At 35.7% G+C, this 13,926-nt stretch overlaps 1 protein-coding gene across 1 annotated transcript in view; it reads right to left on the reverse strand.

The window, feature by feature from the left end:
- Nucleotides 1-13,926, reverse strand: part of kcnk9 (potassium channel, subfamily K, member 9) — a 47,419-nt gene that overhangs the window by 6,339 nt on the left and 27,154 nt on the right. The window lies entirely within an intron of this gene.

Genomic DNA, 13,926 nt, shown 5'->3' on the forward strand with positions numbered 1-13,926 from the left:
TCTGAAAAGGAAACTCCTACAATAAGGTCAGCTGCAAAAATAACCTTGTCCATGCTTTATCGGCGCTAATTTTTCACTGCGAGTCTTTAATAAATCCTGACAGCTGTTTTTTTAATGCCAAAAGACGGTTTGCGCTGGCGCAAGCTGTTAGTAATTCTGGCCCTATGACGTAATGTTAAGAGGATAAATTACAGAGAAATACAGATTTTTTCCAGTAACTTTTCACAAGCAGATGCCACTGAAGAGCTTTTTGAATATTATAGTTCTAGAAAACCATTTACTTACTGGTGCTTTGATGATCCCAGAGACCAAATGCACTGATCATAACATTTTCCTTTCCAAAGAATCATATACTACAGCAACAGTGGTTTAGCAATAGTTGCTGAACCTAAGGTGCTACAAAAACCATTAAAGAACCTTCAGTTTTGGGCAAGGCCCTTTCCCCAAGTTGATCTAGATGGATTTCCCCTGGGATAACTGTGCTGTATGCCAATTTGGATGAAAGCATTAGCTAAATTGCAAAGTAGTAAAGTTGAATCAAGAAACTGCTTTCAAAAGCCCCAGAAAAAAAAAAAATGTATCGCATGTCGGCAAGCAGAAATTTGCAACATGGTGTGATTTCACAATTTAATCTAATTGTACTCTGGAAACTGGCCAACTTCTATCATCTTCACCAAATTCCAAGAAGCCAATCAGTCAATTTCCAAGAACTGAAAGTTCCCCAAATGTTGGCTTCGCCTGTAAACGCACTCAGGCAGAAAATGTGAGCTGAGTCACGCACTCTCTTAGCCAAAACACTGAGTATAGGTCACGCAAACCAGGTGTCTCTTTGATCTTATTCTGGGCTCAGAGATTACAGGGGGTGTCCAATTAGTGCCAGGTTTACTCTCTTGCCCCCTTGGCCCACTTCTTAGGGGGGCGAGACAGGAAGGTAGGCGTTACAGGTTTAGAAAAGAAAAGAAGAAGAAAAGATAGTGGAGCCAGTAAAGCTTTTAGCTTAATTAGACTTTATCTGGAAGTAAAAAGACTAAATTTGCTGACTCACATCGAAGCCAGCGAGCCTTTCTAATACAGTCTTTGCTGATGAGCAAGAAAATAAGTGACAAGACTAAAGTAAAAATGTATTACATCCCACCTCACTATGCCAAGACAAGTATTCATCTTCCCTCTTTCATTAGCACTGAGAAGATATCATTGAAAGAGCTTTATTTACACTAGCATATGTTTAAGAGATATTAATAGTGGTTTTTAACAGGCTTGCTTAAAGTTGTAAGCAATTTCAGACATTTTGCTAACTTACATTAGACTTCAAACTATACCTTTAATCAAAAGCTCTTTTACAGAAACCACACCCCCTGGAGAACTGCAAAAATATTTACAGGCAAAGGGCACTTTTTGGTTGTCTAAAAAAAGTGTGAGCAGCTTTTGTCTCTTTTGAGCTGTTTACAGATGTTCATTGTTTGGCTGGTGAGTTTCAGCAGTTAGCTGATCTGCAGGCAAAAAGCATTGTTTTCACTGATGCCCATTGAAACATTGCAGAAAGCAAGATATAAAAAAACAAATCAACAACAAAAAAAACAAAACAAAAAAAAACAACAACAACAAAAAAAAACATTTATACTGCTTTATACTCAAGATTTACATGTTTTTGCATGTGTTTTTCTCTGTCTGCTGCAAGGACTTATAATATAGAGTGGATATATATATATATATATATATATATATTAGTCTAATATTTATTAAATATTTCTTATGCAATGTATCTAACAATTAAAAAAATATTTTGGTATTTTTCAGTGACTCTTTCAAGTGGTGAAAAGTGATTGTCTTTGTGAATGAATCAATGAACAATTCAAGAGATTCATATTGTATTTATGTACTGTATTTACTACATTTATGAGTAAAAAAAAAAAAAAAATGAGTCAATGAATTAAGCACTGATCCATTCAAAACTGATTCATTTAGGAATGTCTTTATTAGTGAGTCAATGATTCATCACTTAACTGAATTATTCAAAAACATGGTTTCATTCAGGAAATAAACAAGTCTTTGTGAGTGAGTCAATGAATCATTCACTTAATCAATTAGGTGAAAACCACTGATTCAATCAGGAATGCCACTACTGTGCGTGTTACTTGGAGAAAAACAAACTGCTGTGATTGTTTATTTTTTAAGTACCAAAATATTGTGTCTAAAAGTTAAATTACTCAATATTAATTTTATGAATTGTATGAAAACAATATCACACTCGCAATCACGAGGGTGGATGGATGGATGGATGGATGGATGGAAGGATGGATGGATGGATGGATGGATGGATGGATGGAAGGATGGGTGGGTGGATGGATGGAAGGGTGGATGAATGGATGGATGGATGGATGGATGGAAGGATGGATGGAAGGGTGGATGGATGGATGGATGGAAGGGTGGATAGATGGATGGATGGATGTAAAGATGGGTGGATGGGTGGGTGGATGGATGGATGGATGGATGGAAGGGTGGATGGATGGATGAATGGATGGATGGATGGATGGATGGAAGGGTGGATAGATGGATGGATGGATGTAAAGATGGGTGGATGGATGGATATATGGATGGAAGGATGGGTGGATGGATGGATGGAAGGGTGGATGGATGGATGGATGGATGGATGGATGGATGGATGGAAGGGTGGATGGGTGGATGGATGGATGGATGGATGGATGGAAGGATGGATGGATGGATGGATGGATGGATGGAAGGATGGGTGGGTGGATGGATGGAAGGGTGGATGAATGGATGGATGGATGGATGGAAGGGTGGATGGATGGATGGATGGAAGGGTGGATAGATGGATGGATGGATGTAAAGATGGGTGGATGGGTGGGTGGATGGATGGATGGATGGAAGGGTGGATGGATGGATGGATGGATGAATGGATGGATGGATGGATGGATGGATGGATGGAAGGGTGGATAGATGGATGGATGGATGGATGTAAAGATGGGTGGATGGATGGATATATGGATGGAAGGATGGGTGGATGGAAGGATGGGTGGATGGATGGATGGAAGGGTGGATGGATGGATGGATGGATGGATGGATGGATGGATGGATGGAAGGGTGGATGGATGGATGGATGGAAGGGAGGATGAATGGATGGATGGATGGAAGGGTGAATGGATAGATGGAAGGGTGGATAGATGGATGGATGGATGTAAAGATGGGTGGATGGATGGATGGATGGAAGGGTGGATGGATGGATGTTTTCAAAATATATAAAGCACCTAATGTAACTATTCATCTAAAAAAGACAATTGTTCTTAATTTGTATCACTACAGAAATAGCAGCAGATTTAATGAGAATGCATCCCATTGACATATAGCCTCTTTAAAACCTTCTGAACGCCCACTGGACGGCCCACGCCACAGTGCTCAACACCCACAAACACATGCATTCATTACGGCAACACAGAACGGCCACGCGGCTCAACTCCTGCAGAGCACTTGTGCGAACTTAACTGGCTTTTACTGATCTTTGGACTTGTAAGGATTGATCTCCCGGTTCCCCTGAAGGCCGCCTGCCCACTCGAGCGTGCGGTTATGGATTCTATTTATAGAAGTCGAGCCTGATCGATTCGATTTGCAAGCAGCACCAGGGAGAGTTTTCTTTTCTTTTTCACTGGGTACTTACTGTGTTGGAGTTGCTCTTTTGACCTCATGTGCGCACACAGGCACTTATTGGAAATATGGTGTGTAAATTTCATGTTTTCATCACTCACAGCTGTGGTGGAATATTGAAGAAAAATGGAGCTGGGGTCAATAGGTTGAAAGGTGAAAGTGCACTTGGATAGAATTGGCAGCATATATGACTGATATCTGAAGACAAAAATAGATTCAATACAGTTGCACATAAATGATGTTGTGAAGCTGTCGATAATGAGGATACTTTTCGAAAAGCTTAGTCAAATTAAAATTTTTATGGTTTTTTTGCTTTACACAGCCCTTTTTCATGAAACAAATACGGATCTACCCCCTCCCCCCCAAATTTTTTTTTTTTTTTTTTTAAATGAATACTTTTATTCTGCTCGGATGCATTCAATTGATGAAAAGTGACAATACAAAAAAATTCTATTTCAGATTAAATGAATCCAGAAAAAAAAAAACTCATGGTTTTTACAAAACTATTAAGCAGCACAACTGTTTTCAACATTGGTGATAATCAGAAATGTTTCTTTTGCAGCAAATCAGCATATTAGAATGATTTATGAAGGATCACGTGACACTGAAGGCTGGAGTAATGATGCTGAAAATTCAGCTTTGATCACAGGAATAAATTACATTTTAAAATATATTCAAATAGAAAACAGTTATTGAATTGAAGAAAATATTGTTTTACTGAATTATTGATCAAATAAATGCAGCCTTGGTGAACATGAGAAACTTCTTTAAAAAACATAAAAGCTTTTGAAAGCGTAGCTGTATGACATTAGTTTTGTATTATCTGGAAATAGATTTGGAATTACATAAAAGTAAAACATAAAAAAAATCTTAGAGACCCCCAAAACACACAGACACATGTAAAATTATTATGTTATATACTAAAAAATATATTTGGCCTATTATATTTACTGTTTTGTTTTGTTTAAAGCAACATCAACTAGTTCTTCCACTAGTTGGGTCTGTGTCTCAGCCTCAGACATCACACCCACGGACCGTTGGCTGAATATCTGATGCATATGGCACACAAAATTGGAAAAACTTCAGGAGTTTCAAAGTTATTCTGATTGGTTGAATTCTACAGGATTTCTGGGAGATGTGTGTGACACGTTCTCTAACGGTCTGCCTGGAAACAGTGATGCCGTGACACCAAACCCCCTCATGGAAGAAGAAAGCCGTGGTGTTTACTACTGTGACAATGAGTGCTTATCAGTATGAACTAAACGCTGAATTTTCAAAAGTTTGTGTAGTATGTAAAGTTCACGGCATAATATATGTCCAAGAGTCTACACAGTGGTCTGTTATTTTAGGGACATCAATGTTACATTTTCACACCCCTAAACATTTAAATGCTTTTGAAAGAAGAATCTCTTTCTGACCAAGGCTGCATTTATCTGATCAAAAATACAGTAAAAAACAATAATATTGTGAAATGTTACTATAATTAATATAAAATAAGTCTTCTATTTGAATATATTTTAGAATGTAATTTATTCCTGTGACCAAAGCTGAATTTTCAGCATCATTACTCCAGTCTGTAGTGTCACATGATCCTTCAGAAATCATTCTAATATGCTGATTTCTGCTCAAGAAACATTTCTGATTATTCTCAATATTGAAAACAGTTGTGTTGCTTCATATTTTTGTGAAAGCCGCGTGAGAGACTTCTTTCAAAAACTTTAAGCGAGCGAGACATCACTGTTTTTACAGCATTCATGACAACACACGCCAGAAGCTTTCGTTTCTCACCTGCATCATCTCTCTCTCCTCCCACACACTCACTGTCAATGCAGCCAAAAACAGCAAAGACGGCTGAAGCTTCATGCCATGAGTCAATTATATAAGGTAAACGCTGACCTGCCAGCTAGTTGACTAGTCTTCTGGATGACTAGAAAACAAAACCAAACGGATTGATCTCTTTACATGTCAGTCCAAGTGGGTGGTTTTTGTCCAAAATAAGCTACAATGTGGACCAGACCTTTTGCCAAGTCAAAGGTATGGTTACGCAAGACTACACAAGCCCTGATGTCAAAACATCATAAACTCTGTGTTTACAGATTTTGAATACGTGCTAATATTGATTCAGCAAGCGACAAACACATAGTATTCAATACGCGTGATTCCCTGTTCACATCGCAGGCGTTCCACCTCCTCTTTTTGAGGATGAACGCTTGCTTTAGCGAGAGCTCTTGAGTGGGATGTGAGGAGATTAGAGCTGATGCACGTAGGTGGTTTATTTACTGTCAATGCAGAGCCTTGCAGAGCTTTGATACCATGAGAATTTAAAAGCATTTTTATCGCTATCTGTGGCAGTGGGTTGATCTTTTACACGGTTGGGTTTTCGTTCCAGTCCTGGCTGTTGATGAGCTTAGTCATACTGCGTGTGGTCTTTCTCGCTACGACATACACTGAGCTAATGGGAGGAACGCATGGGAAACTGTGAATTCAGATTCAAAATAAACCACATTGAAGCATCCAAGAGTCAGTGGTATTTTAAAACCGAACATTTAAGCAGTGATATAACACTACAGCACGCAAGGTTTAAAGTTTTACAAACTCCTTCGAGGTGCGTAGAGCAATAAAATCACCTTCGTAACTGTGCGTCACACATTTCATCCTGAGCATCTGTGATCCTTCTCAGTCGCCTCCTAGTTCGCATTACGCAAGTGCAAATTAATATTGAGCTTTGACATTTTTATATGCAGTAATTACTCTAAATCATTATTGGCAGATTTGATTAACTGAAGCAATAATATTCATGATCACATCACAACAACAACAGCTGAGTCAATGCTGTTGTTCACACTGAGTGAATGCGCCGGTTAACCAATCGTGTTGTTGTGAAGCTGGATTGTTAAGGCCTAACCCTGACGTAGTTTACTACTATACTGACAAAACTAGCTAGTGGAAAGCTACCAACACTGTGCATGTATTTTTAGAGGTATCACTGATAAGTTTTGCAGTAAACACATATGTACGTTCATTACTCAGTACCACTGCACAACATCTCACAGCCTCTGTTTTTTATTCCTCGAAGCAGGCATCATTTTGATGATCCCGATAATCGTTTTTTCGTCAGCTCTGGATAGACGACATCATGCTTTTTCTGATATGATAATCTCATTATTTCATCACTGCAGCAACAGAGCCATTCGTTCAGCAGAACACAAACCCGGTTATGCAGTCACAGGTGTGTGTGTGTGTGTGTGTGTGTGTGTGTGTCTGAAAAGTGATAGAAAGCCCTTTGAAAAAATTACCATGGTAACTGTAGTCACCAAGACACCAAAATACCATAGTATTTATAACAATAAAATAGTGTTGTTATTCTTAAATAAAACTATTATAAATCATTTTATTAATTCAAATAAATCAGAAATAAAATATAAAGATGAAAAGCAAACTTAAAAATCTTAAATGAAAACTACAAATGTAGCCTTGGAAATATGTTTAAGTACTAAAATTACTAAAATAAAGACTTAAATAAAAATAAAATAGTTAAACAGAAATATAAAAAGTTAAACAGAAATATAAAAAAAACCTACAAAAAATTACAAAAGCATATAACAACAAACACAAAACAAAAGCTAATTCAAAGTATTAATATAATATTTATTATATAAATAATACTAAAATAACACTAGAGGTAAATTATTATTATCCATTGTTATCATCAAAAATTGTGAAATATGAATTTGTACTTAAAATTAAGTAATATCAATTATACCATAAAAAAATAAACACACACACACACACACATATATATATATATATATATAATAAAATGGAAGAAAAAAACACTAAACTTGTTTAAGGTTTTTATCCGAGTAAATTATTTGGCAAAGAAGGCAAACTACAGCTACAGGTTTTATTTATATGCAAAGAAGAAAAAAGTATAGAAAAATAAAAAACTCACAGAAAACAGCATACATTGACTAAAACATAATGAGTTATTAATATTTTGTTGGTCCATTGTATGACAGCCTGACCAAAGATGTCTGCAAAATTTGGCATGATTCATTGTGTTATCACAAATAAAACAATCGACTTCAAGCAGTCTCAATATGCTCCTCCATTATGAATATATATATATATATATATTCAAAATGGAGAAAAAGAGTACTGACAGTGTCAAGTGAGGATATGATATCTCTTAAATTCTGCCTCTCTTATATGCCTCAAATGAAAACAGGAAAACCTAATTTCATTTCAAAAAGCTTTAAAAAAAGTCTATAAAATTTCAATAAAGCGAATGTAAAAAAAATAAAAAAAATATCAAAAGTCGATCTTCAGACTAGGGATAATAACATTCATGATAACAACAACAACAACTGACTCGCCGCTGTTATTTACAGTATCTCATGCGTGACTGTGAAGGTTTACTCAGATTGTGCTTTAAATGGGCATATGCTGTGGTGAAGAGGGGAGTTTAAGGCCTTCAGTAACACTGACACCACACTATGAAACTGTCTCAATCATGGCCAGTCCACAAACAAGGAGGATTGACACTGCTAACATATATGAAACCTTTCCCATTCCTACCATGGGCTTCATATTAACCAATAATGAAGGGCATGTCCTGTCACCAATGGCGAGGAGTCACACTGGCCAATCAGAGCCAAGCAGAATCATTGATTGTTCCAGGGCTGATTAAAGTAATGACAGTCACAGTTTGTCCCCGAAGAGAAGAACATATTAGAGAAGCACAGGGACTGAATTGGCATCTCACTCCGTCATACTGAACAAACAGCAAAGAAAATCACATATTAGATCTCTTTAATATATCAGTAAATTCTCATAGACAGCAATGAGATGAAGAGCAAAAAAAAAGTCCCTAGAAATCTCACATGCATCTCCTCTAGAGTTTCAGAAGAGATCTCAATGATTTTTCAAGCTGTTAAGAATCCAACTGAAAAGTGAAGTGCCAGTCCACAGCCTAAGCAAATGCTCCACTCTTCTCCACAATGGTAACCCACTGAAATTTAAAACATTCTAATAATTCCAATATAAGTGAACACTGAACACTATTAAACAATATCAAGCATCCCCCGTTTTCATCTTACCGCCCAGTTTCAGTTAATGCAACAAAATTCATTCATGTAATCCCAATACAAATGGATTAAGTAAACTTCAATATTAGATATATTTAAGTGGATTGAACACAATGAAATTAAATTAGGACAAAATGTGTAGGAATTGTGTTGCTTTAGCTCATTTTAATTAAGTAAAAAAATTTTCATTGTATAAACAAAAATGCTTTTCACCAAATTTCTCCAAAACCAAAATGAGTCAACTATTTCTGTCAGTTTTCTCTCCTTTTAGGAGAAATATCTAAGACAAAGTTGATACTTACTGTAGACCAAACATACAGTAGAGCTTGTTTTTTATTTACGTATCAGCAACTTTACAGAATGTTTACGAACCCTCATTTAATCTAATTCTGAATTCATGGAATTAATCAGTTGATTCTGTTGTATTTATGATAAATGATATGTTTTTAATCACATTTACTGAACACAGTTAACTTAATTAGAAATGATAATGTTGAAGAAGAATACACTTTAAACTTTAAAAATTAATAAAATTTCTGTAATTGTTTAACCATTACTTTATGTAATATATTTTATTTGGTGTGGGACACAAAAGACATTTTATGGTAGCACTTTACAAAAACGTTTCATTAGTTAAAATGACCTAAGAATGAACAATAATTCTACAGCATTTATTAATCTTAGTTAATGTTAATTTTAGCATTTACTAATACATTATTAAAATCAAAAGTTGTATTTGTTAATATTAGTAAATGCACTGTAAACTAACATGAACAAACAATGAACTGCTGGATTTTTATTAATTGACATTAACAAAGATTAACAAATGTAACAAATGTATTGCTCATTGTTGTTCATGTTAGTTAACTAATGTTAACAAATGAGACCTTATTGTAAAGTGTTACTCATTTTATCAATATGCTGTGTTTGTGAATCAAACAATGACTATAAAATACACCAAAATGCAATCAATTTTATACGTTTCAGCATCTATCCACTGTCTTTGTCCCAGTAAATGTTACGTACTAATACCTACGTATGAATCTACACCAGGTCCACCATTTTGTTTCTAAGTAAAAATGATACTGCATCAACAAACACACACAAAACTATGCTTATAGACACACTCTTGCGCGTACACACACTCAAAGTCTTTCTCACACACATGCATGGATGCATTTGCCCACACACAAATGCATGAATGCATCTGGACACAAACACACACTCTTTCTCGCACACGCATGAATGAATTTTCGCATAAACACTCACTTTCTCACACATACACACACACAAATGTCATCCTGCCATGTGATTTAATGAACTCAGTCACCCTTTTAGATGTAGTCTCTCAGAGGACTGAAGCGTCTAATTTCTCATCAGATTCCCGCTGTTTGTATGCACCTGCTGTGCCTTTTAGAGAATCATATCTGATGTCCCACACACTGCTGTCAGTCCTATATTGTTTGTGCATTGTAAAAGCCTCCAAAAGCAATTAAAAGTTAGCCGACTCTTGTTTTGTGAATGTGTGTGGTTGTTTTTGTATTTGTATGCGTCCATGTAGAGTGATTCCCTCTTGAAAATAAATGTGCAGGGTATGTCTCACTGTTTGCAAGTGAGCGCTTGAAGCAAGCAAGAAAACCTTCTTATAATCTAGAAAAACAACCAAACGTGCCACCCAAACAAATGCATTGAAAGTCATTTCAGATCAATTGAACTTAAAATCAGTTCTGTTTCAAGTACGTTCTATTCTATTCCATTCCATTAAATCAAAATAGCAAATGTGCCACTTGAAACAAATTGAATTAAACTTAATTTAGCTTATTTTAGTTTTAGTTCAATTCCATTTGATTTTGTATAATTAATTCTAAATCAAGTTTTAAATCAGTTCTATTCTAACATTCTTATAATCACAAAAACAGCCAAATGTGCCACCCAAACAAATTCCAGTTAGTTCAGTTCAGTTCAGATGAATTTATATTTTAAAATCAGTTTAACTCCATTAAAATCATTCCAATTAAATTCACCTCAAAAGGTGACAAAATTAGTTTCATATCAGTTCCATTTTATTGTTTTTGAAAGAAGTATCTTCTGCTAACAGCACAACTGGTTCACAACATTGAGTATCAAATCAGCATATTAGAATGATTTCTGAAGGATCATGTGACACTGAAGACAAGTAATGATGCTGAAAATTCACATTTGCATCACAGAAATATATTATATTTTAAAGTATATTAAAAAAAAAACTAAACAAAAAAAAAACATTGTTTTAAATTGTAATAATATTTCACAATATTACAGTTTTTTCTGTATATTTGATCAAATAAATGCAGCCTTGATGAGCATAAGAGAATTCTTTCAAAAACATTGAAAATAGTAATGTGTCCAAACTTCTGACCGGTACTATATACATAGTATATATATCCATATTATATCCATTTTTTCCATTCGATTGTACTCTATTCTGCTCTACTTTAACCACTGCTCAACTTTCAAAAGTGCTTTTTAAAACACACAGTCATTGATATTTGTGAATATCTATCGTTCAGATAAAAATCTGGCCCTGAGTGGTTTAATGTTTGACTCACTCTTTCCAGATAAACAGATGGAGCGGCGGCCAGCAGAAGCTAAGTGCAGATCGTACAGCACACAGACAGTAGTGGAGATGCTGGAAGCACCAGATTACAGAGTACACACAGCACAATGACTCATTACCTAAAGGTCAGCGTGTGGCACACAAGAGCGCTTTACTCTGACAGAGCGTCAGTAAGAGGAGGGTGGCCATTACGGATCACTACAACCACACACAAGACACACTGAACCACAGCACACAATACCGAAAAGCTGCTGGTGTAGTGGTTCTCAAAATTGCAAAGGGGCCTTAAGATCACTCAGATGAAAAAAGCCAAAACAAGCTTTGAAATAAACTAAAACAGCTAAAGAAATATATATAGTTCTGTCATGAAACTCCAGATGGCGCAGGCTGATGTGTCTTTAACGCAACCTGCTGACAATTACATTGTTAACTACTCAGCACAAGCTGATTGGTTCCTATTGCATCTGCAGCCAATGAGCTTTCTGCTCAACGTTTAAATCGTTGGTCAGTGTTTGCTGTAGTAGTTTGCAGCGCACTTTCAATGTTCATCTGAAACCCTCCACCTTCCTCAGCTCCACCTTTATAGATCTGCTATGGGGAAATTTCATATATGCTATTTGTTCAGCAGCAGCATGTCTTACATGCTCACAGCAGCATATGTATATGAGAGGCTGTTTTCTAAAAAAAAGTACTAAATGTACACAACTTAAAAAAGAAGCATCAGATAATGTAAATAAGTTGTCACAGAATAAGAATATGTGAATAACTCAATTTTGAGTCAAAATGTCAGATAGAACGGTAACACTTTAGTATAGGGAACACACATAAACTATTAACTATGACTTTTCCCCTCAATAAACTCCCAATTTACTGCTTATTAATAGTTATTAAGGTAGTTGTTATGTTTAGGTATTGGGTAGGATTAAGAATGTAGAATAAGGTCATGCAGAATAAGGCATTAATATGTGCTTAATAAGTACTAATAAATAGCCAATATTCTAGTAATATGCATGCTAATAAGAAACTAGTTAAAAGACCCTAAAATAAAGTGTTACCGATAGAAGGTTATAATTCCAAGGGGACGAGTTGTCGTGACAGAACTCTTATTTAATTTTTCCTTTAAAGAACCAGGATTTCCACGATCTTGAAAAACCTGGATATTCGTGGTAGCCAAATTTTAAATGTGTAATTTCTAATGAGAGTTAGTTGGCATGTAGTTGCAAAGTAACTTAGTAGAATGTCTAAAGTGGTGGAACATTGAAATAAAGTGTAACCTTACAATGATCTTTATTGCAGCCAAATCTGAGCAAAGCCTGAGACATTGTCAAGATGGAAATACATGTGACATTAATGGAATGTTTCTCTCAAGATAAAATTTTGAGAAGCAGAAGACTTTAATTTCTTAGCTAAATGAAGAAATTAATCTGCATTTGCTCTCCATTTAATTTCATTGATATCAAGGAGAAAAGATATAGAGATTAATGAGATCTCAGTTTTAATTTGCCCTTTTCTAGCAGTACACATTGTATCTGTTAATGCTAAATGTAACACTATAATGTAAAGTTTTAAAAACAAAAACAATAACGATAATTAGACGCAGAACAAGAATAAAAGGACGACAAAAGATGACAAAGGAAATTTAGTGTGCACACGAACACATTTGACCTTTTCCAGCCGCTGTTATTCCAGCAGTGGTTTGCAGTTGAGATGGTATTGACACCAGACGTCGATAACTCAAAGGTCAGTCATTAGGACTGCTAAAGGAACCTTATTTATTATTAGTTTGCTTTCCTCAAGACTATTAGTATGAGGATTTGGTTTGAGGAGGAACAGACATTTCATCTCCCAAGAGACATTTCAGAAGGTCCTCTGAGATTCCAGTTTTGAGAACTAAAGAGAACAGAACAAATGTTCACTCACAACAAAAAAAGAAAATGTGTAACACACTCTACGAAGCCTGACCATATTAAGCACTATAAGAGTATTCTTAATATATTCTAATGAGGGTTGTCAGTAGATTACAGTAATATAAACACACACACAGAGCCTAAAATATATGAAGTATATGAAACGGTGTCACTCGCCAGTTGGCCGGTAACATTTTTATGAATTCTAATAATGCATGAACGTGAACAAACGTGAACAACGCTTGGGATAGTTGACAGATCAGCGCTGCATCGTCATGAAAGTTTAAGCCTTGACAGTTTAAATATTCAAGCGCAAGAAGAGGCGAAAGGGAGCTCATTTCGTTCGCGAATACTAAGCTAAGCCCTCTTTCACATTTTCTTGCACTTGAGTGGACAAATTCACACAAGATGATGTCAAAAAATAGCAAGTATCCTAGTAAACATAGTCAGTTATGTCTTAAGTGAACATAAACAGTTGAGAAAGTAAACGCATGTGTACAGTATCAGTACATTAGATCCGTGCATTCGCTCTTAAAGTGACAGCAGCCTTATATTCCTGCTGCTGTCTGTTTTTAATGTTAATCAAACAACAAAGGACAAAAAAAAAATAAGTCACTGCTCTTGACTGAATAACTTTTGTAACTTTAATAAAGATTAATTATTAAGGATGTTTAAT

The sequence above is a fragment of the Ctenopharyngodon idella genome, chromosome 19 (assembly GCF_019924925.1).
Source record: "Ctenopharyngodon idella isolate HZGC_01 chromosome 19, HZGC01, whole genome shotgun sequence".
Classification (NCBI taxonomy): domain Eukaryota; kingdom Metazoa; phylum Chordata; class Actinopteri; order Cypriniformes; family Xenocyprididae; genus Ctenopharyngodon; species Ctenopharyngodon idella.